Genomic DNA, 8,642 nt, shown 5'->3' on the forward strand with positions numbered 1-8,642 from the left:
TTGAATGATAAGAAGATTTATATCAATATACTCAATATCCAATATAGTGCACACAAACCAATAATCCAAGTTTTAAAAGAAATTACATTATATTATTTTTTTTAAAATTAAAAACCGCTAGTCTCAACAAAAAGTAAAATAAGTAAATACAAAATGATATATGGTCAACTAAATTTCAATGCATAACATCATCAAAAAGAAATCTTGAATGAATGTAACCGAGTAAAATTTAAATTTCTGAAATTACATTTCCGGATCGTAACACCTCTAGGGATTCACTGTTTATAAACATTTAGTGACGAAATTTATTTGCAATAATGTCGCGGAGTTAAGTGACTTATATTAAGACTGATATTATGGTAACTGATATTGATAGTAGTCGGTCGTATTAATAATTACCGGGATCTCCTCGAGTTAGTACCCAGAAAATGATCTAGGAACAGTGACGTTCGAGATCTACACAAATTTAAGTCTGCTTAACTTAGTTTATTTATGAACTTAGAAGTAAAAGTGTTAACAAGTGGACAGTCCGGAGGCATCGATGCAAGACTAGGTCCCCTCCACTAACACTAAATACTAGTACCACATCTGTTCCTCCGGATGCATGTAACAAAAGAAAGTTTTGTGAATAAAAGATGTATTTCAAGATAATTACTTTGTTTACCTAACGAATTGCCTCTATCGTCTTTTACAACCCTCATGGCAAATCACACAATTAATTTTTATCTCAAACACGCCGCCGTTTACCTTCATCATTTTAGATTCGGTTCTTACCACTACACATTCGGTTTCTTATCACTACACAAACTTGTAGTAATTTGAGTTTATCGAGGATGACACTGGTCGATACAACGGCTTGATATAACAGGTAATTATAAACAACAGCGAGGTATTCACAAAAAACTTCGATTAATAATGTCAACCGTTTTACCGAGCAATTATACCATAGCAACGCCAAGGTGGATATTTTATCAAGTGTCAACCACAGTTTATCGTCATCAAATACCAAAGCTCAATATATCAAACTCGAATGACATTCTCGATGTTATTCGTAAAGTTCATCTCTGGGTCAACATTCAGTGTCATCCTTAACATACTCCCCTTCTGTAAAACTGCGTCCTGTATATGTCACGGGTGGATAGATACAGATAAGAGATTCGACAAATACAAACATGTATAGAATTATCGTAAGAGTAAAATACATCACAAAATTTCACGACTATACCATTAAAGTCCCAAACGTTCTCTGTTGAAAAAAAATTGTATTGTTTTAAACCCGACTACACCTTTACAACCCTTTAGAAAAAAGACGCTGAAAAAAACAATATTGAAATTCATTATACCTTTAAAAACATTAAATTGTCCCCTCTATCACCAACGTTAAGATATTAAAATTTGAATTTATAAAAGCTACACTACGCAATATATACCCATATTCAAATGAAACTTATGGAAATCTCGTGAATAAAAAATTACAAACTTGACATATCAAGATTATGATTAATCGGGAATGACGTCACATTACCATATCAAAAGAAAATGCTCGTTCAATGTCACCCATATCACTTGGCTAATTTCAATCTCTTTCGAATTTGTAAAATTTAAATACGCATAATGCAGTTTTAGAAACATTGTAAAATATGAATATGACGTCACTCTCAGAGCTATATAGCATTTTAGAATTGTATAAATAGAATTGGAGAGTGGAGAAAAAGACAGTGGGGAAGCTTACAAGTCATTGATTACAATTAGATGTTATTCCCCAATATTTCAAAAGTTCCTTTGTTAAGTCAAGTAAAACACGAGTGACTCAATGGGTTTTTGTCAGTGCGAGTCGCTGAAGAAAAATACTGGGGAATAACGTAATTATACCAGTGTCAGTACTGTTATGAATTCGGGAAAGTAATGGCAAATTTTGAACGTTTCGTCTCATATTTCGAACATAGCAGAACCAGCGACGTAGACATGCATTGTTGAATTGAATTGGATTGAATTGGATTTATTTTCACCAGAAACATAAGATAATAATAATACAAAAGAAGATATCACTAAATAAAAAACTGTTCCGGTGAGGACCATGGAAATAGTTCACTGCCAACTAATCTAGTCCATGGTCGTGACCTCGTCGCGTTGTCATGACGTATAATGACCAGAGCATGCGCAAATATACCATTTTTTTAATTGGCTCGTGCATGGTATAAACGATTTTATAGCACAGCTCTGTGAGAAATATTTTCAGTTTTCCCTGATATTGCACAACACTACACAGAGTTACGAAAATTAATTGAAGGGGTAAAAAATACCCAACAATACAACATTCTGAAAGAGAATTATCCCGCCCACCCCCACCCCGAAGATAAGAAACGTATACTCTCTAAGTAAGTGAATGAATTAGTTACTTTTCATTTTTCATTTCGATAGTATACGTTTCTTATCTTCGGGGTGGGGGTGGGCGGGATAATTCTGAAAGAGAATTATCCCGCCCACCCCCACCCCGAAGATAAGAAACGTATACTCTCTAAGTAAGTGAATGAATTAGTTACTTTTCATTTTTCATTTCGATAGTGTCCGTTTTTTTCACAAGGGGAACTTGTCGGTATTTCTGTCGCATGGGAGTCATCTCCAGAGGTGTCGAGGTCGATTTAGATTTGTTTTCTTCCTTTCCTAAACACGACCATCCAAACTTTCGTCCATACATTGCTAAGACACGTTTGTTCAAGACGAAGGCGACAAAGACGTAAACTCCCTGTAGACTGATCAGAACGGTTGAAATGTATCCCATAATTTTAGACGCGGGGCCGTCTAGGGCACCACCCACATAAACAAGCAGCCATGTGAAACCAAGGAGGGTCGTCATCTTAACAACCAATCGAAATTGATTCTTAGACCATGAATTCTTAGCAGAATTACTTTTTGCCATTTTTGTATTTTTGGAAAGTGCCCGGATATTTGTCAAAGTCCACACAAACAAGATAATGTTCACCAATAGCAGTACTGAAACAGGGACGATGAATGCAGCAAGGAGAGCTGTGGCATTCGAAATCCAGCAAACATCATTTGTACGTCCATATCCAATGTTAATGTCGGTCATAAAGTCTAAAATAGTTGTAATGCCGACAATGAGACTAGGAACCAACCATGCAAACAGATTGTAACGAATGTAATCTATTTTTCTCTGATCTTGAGATAAGACAGTAACTCGACGTCTGAATGTCTTCAAGAGATCAAGGGCCATAACGCTGTTCCAGCAAAATGACGCCAGCCAGATATAATGAAACAAAATCGCAAGTAATTGACACATTATTTTCGTTTTCGACGGAATTTGTTGGAGTAAAAATAACAATATGAACATGAAAAGAGTTATACATAGACACATAATACATTTCCCTGGAATCGTTCGGAATTTCGGAAAGATGACATAGGTGGTGATGGTAAGAAACAGCGCCACCAACGATAAACATGAACAAATAACGATCAAAATACCAACAACAATCTCAAAGATATTCTCATCCAAAGAAACAGTTAAAGGATTTAAAGCACAAATCAAGATACTTTGATCAAAAATATTGACGTGATAAACTCTAATCGGATATTTATCATTTCTATATGTGCTATAAATTTCGGAGTCATTGCCAAGGTAATATTCTGATCGATTTAGTTTAATGACAAGGTCGTTCTCATTACAGTCCAAATCAGGATAAACATAGCATACCTCGATTTGATTCTCCATACTGGTGTTGTTGCCTAGCAACATGATGAACATTTCTCGTTTATAATGATATCTGTCAACTTCCAACTCAGCTGTATCGCTTTTGAAAACAAGACTGCCATTCAAGGACGAACGTATTTGAAATTCTGAGTATGGTTCTGTGTAAATGGTGACGAGGTCTCCATTCTGACAAAATGTTGTGTTCTTTGAAAACTCTTCATCTAATGATACTTTTCTCAAAATGAAATCGCCTGGTGTCTCGCTCCCCGCTCCTATTTCATCCACAAGCCTGCCTGATTTTAGAGTTGACGAAATATCATCCCATGTTGTATTGTCATTCACGAACTTGACAATCACGCGCAGGCCGTTCATTGCTCCATTATCCATACTTCGCTTTCTCTGTTGGGTCTGGCTTTGTGTGTGGTGCTCTAATGAAATTTCTTCGTAGTGCACGCTCGTGACGCTATCGAAAATATTCCGAATATCATCTCTAACCATTGCTATAAAGAACATAAGGTTGTCTTCGCTAATGATCCCTAACACTTCAAACTCAAGAGACAGTTTGCGATATTTCGAATTCTCTTCATCATGAACTGTGCGGGTTTCATTGGTGTGCTTATTGCATTCTGGTATCTTGCTATCTCTCAAACAATATATCTCACGGCAGCTTTGAGAGTATGGATCGTAGCGGTATCCTACCTCGCAGAGAACTGGAAGTGAAAGTGTTTCAATTAGTCCAATACTATATCGATCTCGTTCAAGTGGTTTCACGGTGATTACTTTTGGTTTCGGGAGCACTTCGATAAAGGTATCAATCATTATAAATGCACCAAATTCTAAATCATCGTATGATGAGAAACCACATTTTAATTCAGCAACACGTACGTCATTACAGAGTGCACAGTGTGCGTTCCTATAGTTTTGGTTCCCGTCGTTAATGACAGCTACATATGATCTACAAAGTTGATCCATTCGTTCAAAATCTTCGAAGTCATTGTATCTACATCTGTCTACGTCAATAGAAGATAAGCAAGGTCTTGTTTTAGTCGTTGGTGGCGCTAAAAACGACACTTCACATTCCTCACTTGGGTTTTCAGTATTTGCACATTTAACCTGCACTCTCCAGAATTGAACATTGACTTGTGTAATTCCATGGCAGATGGCACAGAATATATTACGAAATATCACGTGATTATCAGACGCATGGGTAACTGGTGTCAACCGTAATGTATCTATATGGAAAAATACAGGAAGTGTACCATTATATAAGAAAACTGTGTGTTTTATTAGAACAGGTATGATGATGGTTGCGATGGCAGTAGTAGATGGTAGTAGTTCATGCGATCTCTCTCTCTCTCTCTCTCTCTCTCTCTCTCTCTCTCTCTCTCTCTCTCTCTCTCTCTCTCTCTCTCTCTCTTTAATTACGAGGCAGTATATAAGCAAGCGAAGGTCTGTGTCTCCCATATAATATTTCTTTATATTTGGTTTAAAAGTAGTCAGTATAGCCATATAATGATATAGCTACAGTAAAAGTGAAGACCATATACAGGTACTCTATGGTTTGAAATTATGCCTCTAAATGGCCTCCTTATTTTCTTACAAATGCTCACCGTGGTCCGATCACGGTGAAGCTTTTTTCTGCCCAAAATCACGATTAAAGGGGAACCCTGCTGGTTAAAGTATCTCCATGTACAGGTCATAACCCAATTTGAGACCTCTGCTTGCAAAGTTCACATGCAAATAAATCTCTTATCTATGGACGCTTAAGTCGAGTGCCACTGTTATTTCAGTAAAATGGGAACAAGGTCGTCAGGAACTAGACTAATGGTACTTAGAATACGGGAAATGGGTGATGGGTACCGTATAATTACACATATAACCAGATTTAAACTGAATACCTCCCGTAAGGGAATCACTTATTATGCAAATAACTCATTAAACTAAAACAAATATGGTGACAGGCTTTTTTGGAGAAGCGTGCTTTCTTATAGGTTAATATATGTGCCAAATTATACGGAATTTGAAGAGTGCATGATACTGCTTAATTACTGAATATTGTTCATTATACTCATTTAAGGTAAATGACGTAGCAACAAACTTCATAGTATTATTATGGTAGCAACAAACTTCATAGTATTATTATGGTGTACCATATTATACGAAATTTGAAGCTTGTGTTACGAGTCACACATTGCAAACAATTGTGTCAAGTAAATATTATCTTGCAATGACAATGTGCGTTGAGATTAATATCCACAAAAGCCTAATTCAGCGTCGTAACACTTGCATTTTTTAAGCTACTGCCTAGTTACCTAAATCATTAATCATGCAAATATTTCATGAGAACTGCAAGCTATATCCACAAATTTTATAGGACATATCCGCTTTGTTATGGTTAACGTATGTACTAAATGATATTGAAATTCAAGTATGCATTCTTATGATATATCTTAATTACCGAAAATCATTAATCATGCAAATTATTCATTAACACTGTAAGGTACATCAACGAACTTTATAGGACATACACAACTTGTTATGAATGATGTGTGTACTGAACTGTATTGAAATTGAAGCATGCAGTCGTCAGATATAGCCTTATTACCAAGAATCATTAGTCATTATGCAAATTATTTATTAACACTGAAAGGTACATCAACAAGCTTTACATGACATATGCGATTGTTATGGTTAACGTGTACTGAATTATATTGAAATTGAAGTATGTATTAAGATATAGCCTAATTATCGAAAATCATTAATTAAGCAAATTATTCATTAACACTGTAAGGTACATCAACAAACTTGATAGGACATATGTGTTTTCTTATGGTTAACATATGTACTAAATTATATTGATATGCATTCTTAAGATATAGCCTAATTACCAAAAATAATTAATTATGCAAATTATTCCTTAACGCTGTAAGGTCCATCGTATTATATTCGCAATTATGGACGACTGAGAGTCACTTTTCATTGCAAGGACCAACTTGAAGATGATCGATCGACTTTGGCTGCTCGAATAAAAATCCTGTTTTCAGCTTATCTACTTTGTTTTATCTTTGAATGTCCTTTTTGTCGTGATGTCACTTTTTTTTAAAACCCAGGACCAGAGGATGTCCGGCTTTAGCTACTCGGAATCAAAATCCTGCTTTCAGATTATCGTTTTGTTTTATTTAGGAATGTCATTCTAAAGATAGTGTATTATTTTTGCAGTGACAACTTCGGTTTTATGTATGAGTGGATGTCTTGGAGTGATTTTATTTTCAAACCGAGGACCAGGATATTCGGATTTGGCTACCCAGAATCAAAAATCCTGCTTTCAGCTCATATTTTTGTTTTACTTTAGAATGTCTTTTTATTGGATAGTGTATTAGTTTCGCAATGACAACTTCATATCTAGAAGGAGACGATTTGGAGTCCTTTTTTCAATACGTGGAACTCCTAGGATGTCCGAAGTATGGCTACACTAATCAAAATCATGTTTTCAGCGGACTACGTGAGAGATGAAAGTGATAGATACTTTCAAGGTTGCTTTTAATCGACATATTCCAATTCTTTTGATTCACTACGTAACACTTAAGGTGAACTCGTATCGTTAGTTGTATCTCAAGCACCAGCAGTGAGTCTACACCGCCTATTATCGGAGTAAATGACGGGTCAACCGAAGGTGAAAACAGCGGGGATACTATATATGACTGATGCCGCATACATCACGGCAATTCCCATCCCTGGGCCATTACATAGTAAATTGCCAATCACCTGGGATCATGCTGTCTGACGATCGAGACACTGTCTTGAATCAAACATTGACACAATTTCTCAAAGTTCGAGCATTTGGAAAAGGTGTTCTAGACACGTTTAGTTTGTGATCGATGCACTTCGATACACAAAAAAGACAGCTCTTTCTTGTTTCAAATCTATCAAGTTTCTTCGGTTGGAAAGCCATAAGCGATCTATCAGCACTTTGTACACAATTACGAAAAGTAAACACTCCCATAGAGACACTCTATAAATGTAAACTTCACTGAAAGTAGATGCTAACAATTTAGATTCGTCTGATGAAGGTGATGAAAACATAACGATCTACATGGAAGAAATGTGAGTTTAGACCATATTGTACCAACTCCAAAGACTAACTTAGGTCACGGTGCTCTCAGACTTCAAGTTTGGTAATGCAGTTCGCCAGAATAGCCGTTAACGTTCAAGTTGAAACGACATCATGATCGCGAACGACAACAATTTAGTCTTTCAATATCACGTATCAAAAACTTGTTGACTTTGTCGAGGAAAAGTTGTCAAATCTTCTTTTTTTTAATCATTTTTGTTACGAATTTGATAATTTCACATTCAATCACATTAAGTGTACGGTTGCCATGGTGAGGGTTACTAAGTCTATTAGTTTTTTTGAAGTTCTATAGCAGGATAAATAAAGACTAGTGTAAAATCGCCTTTTGAAAAAAAATGTATTGACTGTACTGTGCAGGGTGTACGAAAACTGGCACATTGTCAACTTCTCCGATCCGTCTTTCGTTGTGAGGTTGTCCATCATTGCACGGTTTTAACTTCTTTAAGTGCCGGAGACTCAAATTGTCAGATTGTTATATTTTATTTGCAATCCGTTGGTATACCGATTGTGATTATGTAGCGGTTTGGTAGTATGACGCCACCAACGTTCGTCTTGGTTTGTGCTTTTTGATAGTCATGTGATGAGTTTTGTTGTTAACGAATGGCGGAAACCGAGTTGCATCTCACTGTGCACACTCATCTAAATTTCATGGATCCGGCCGTTTATCGTTCATGACATTCACAAGCCATTAACGGTCCAAGTGCAACAAACCCGTGGGCTTGCCTGACGAAAACGGGTGTCATAAAAGTTGTTTGCATCTCTAAAGCTGTTTGTAGTGTTACTTATAATAGCCTAATAAAT

Source organism: Glandiceps talaboti, chromosome 3 (assembly GCF_964340395.1).
Source record: "Glandiceps talaboti chromosome 3, keGlaTala1.1, whole genome shotgun sequence".
Classification (NCBI taxonomy): Eukaryota; Metazoa; Hemichordata; class Enteropneusta; family Spengelidae; genus Glandiceps; species Glandiceps talaboti.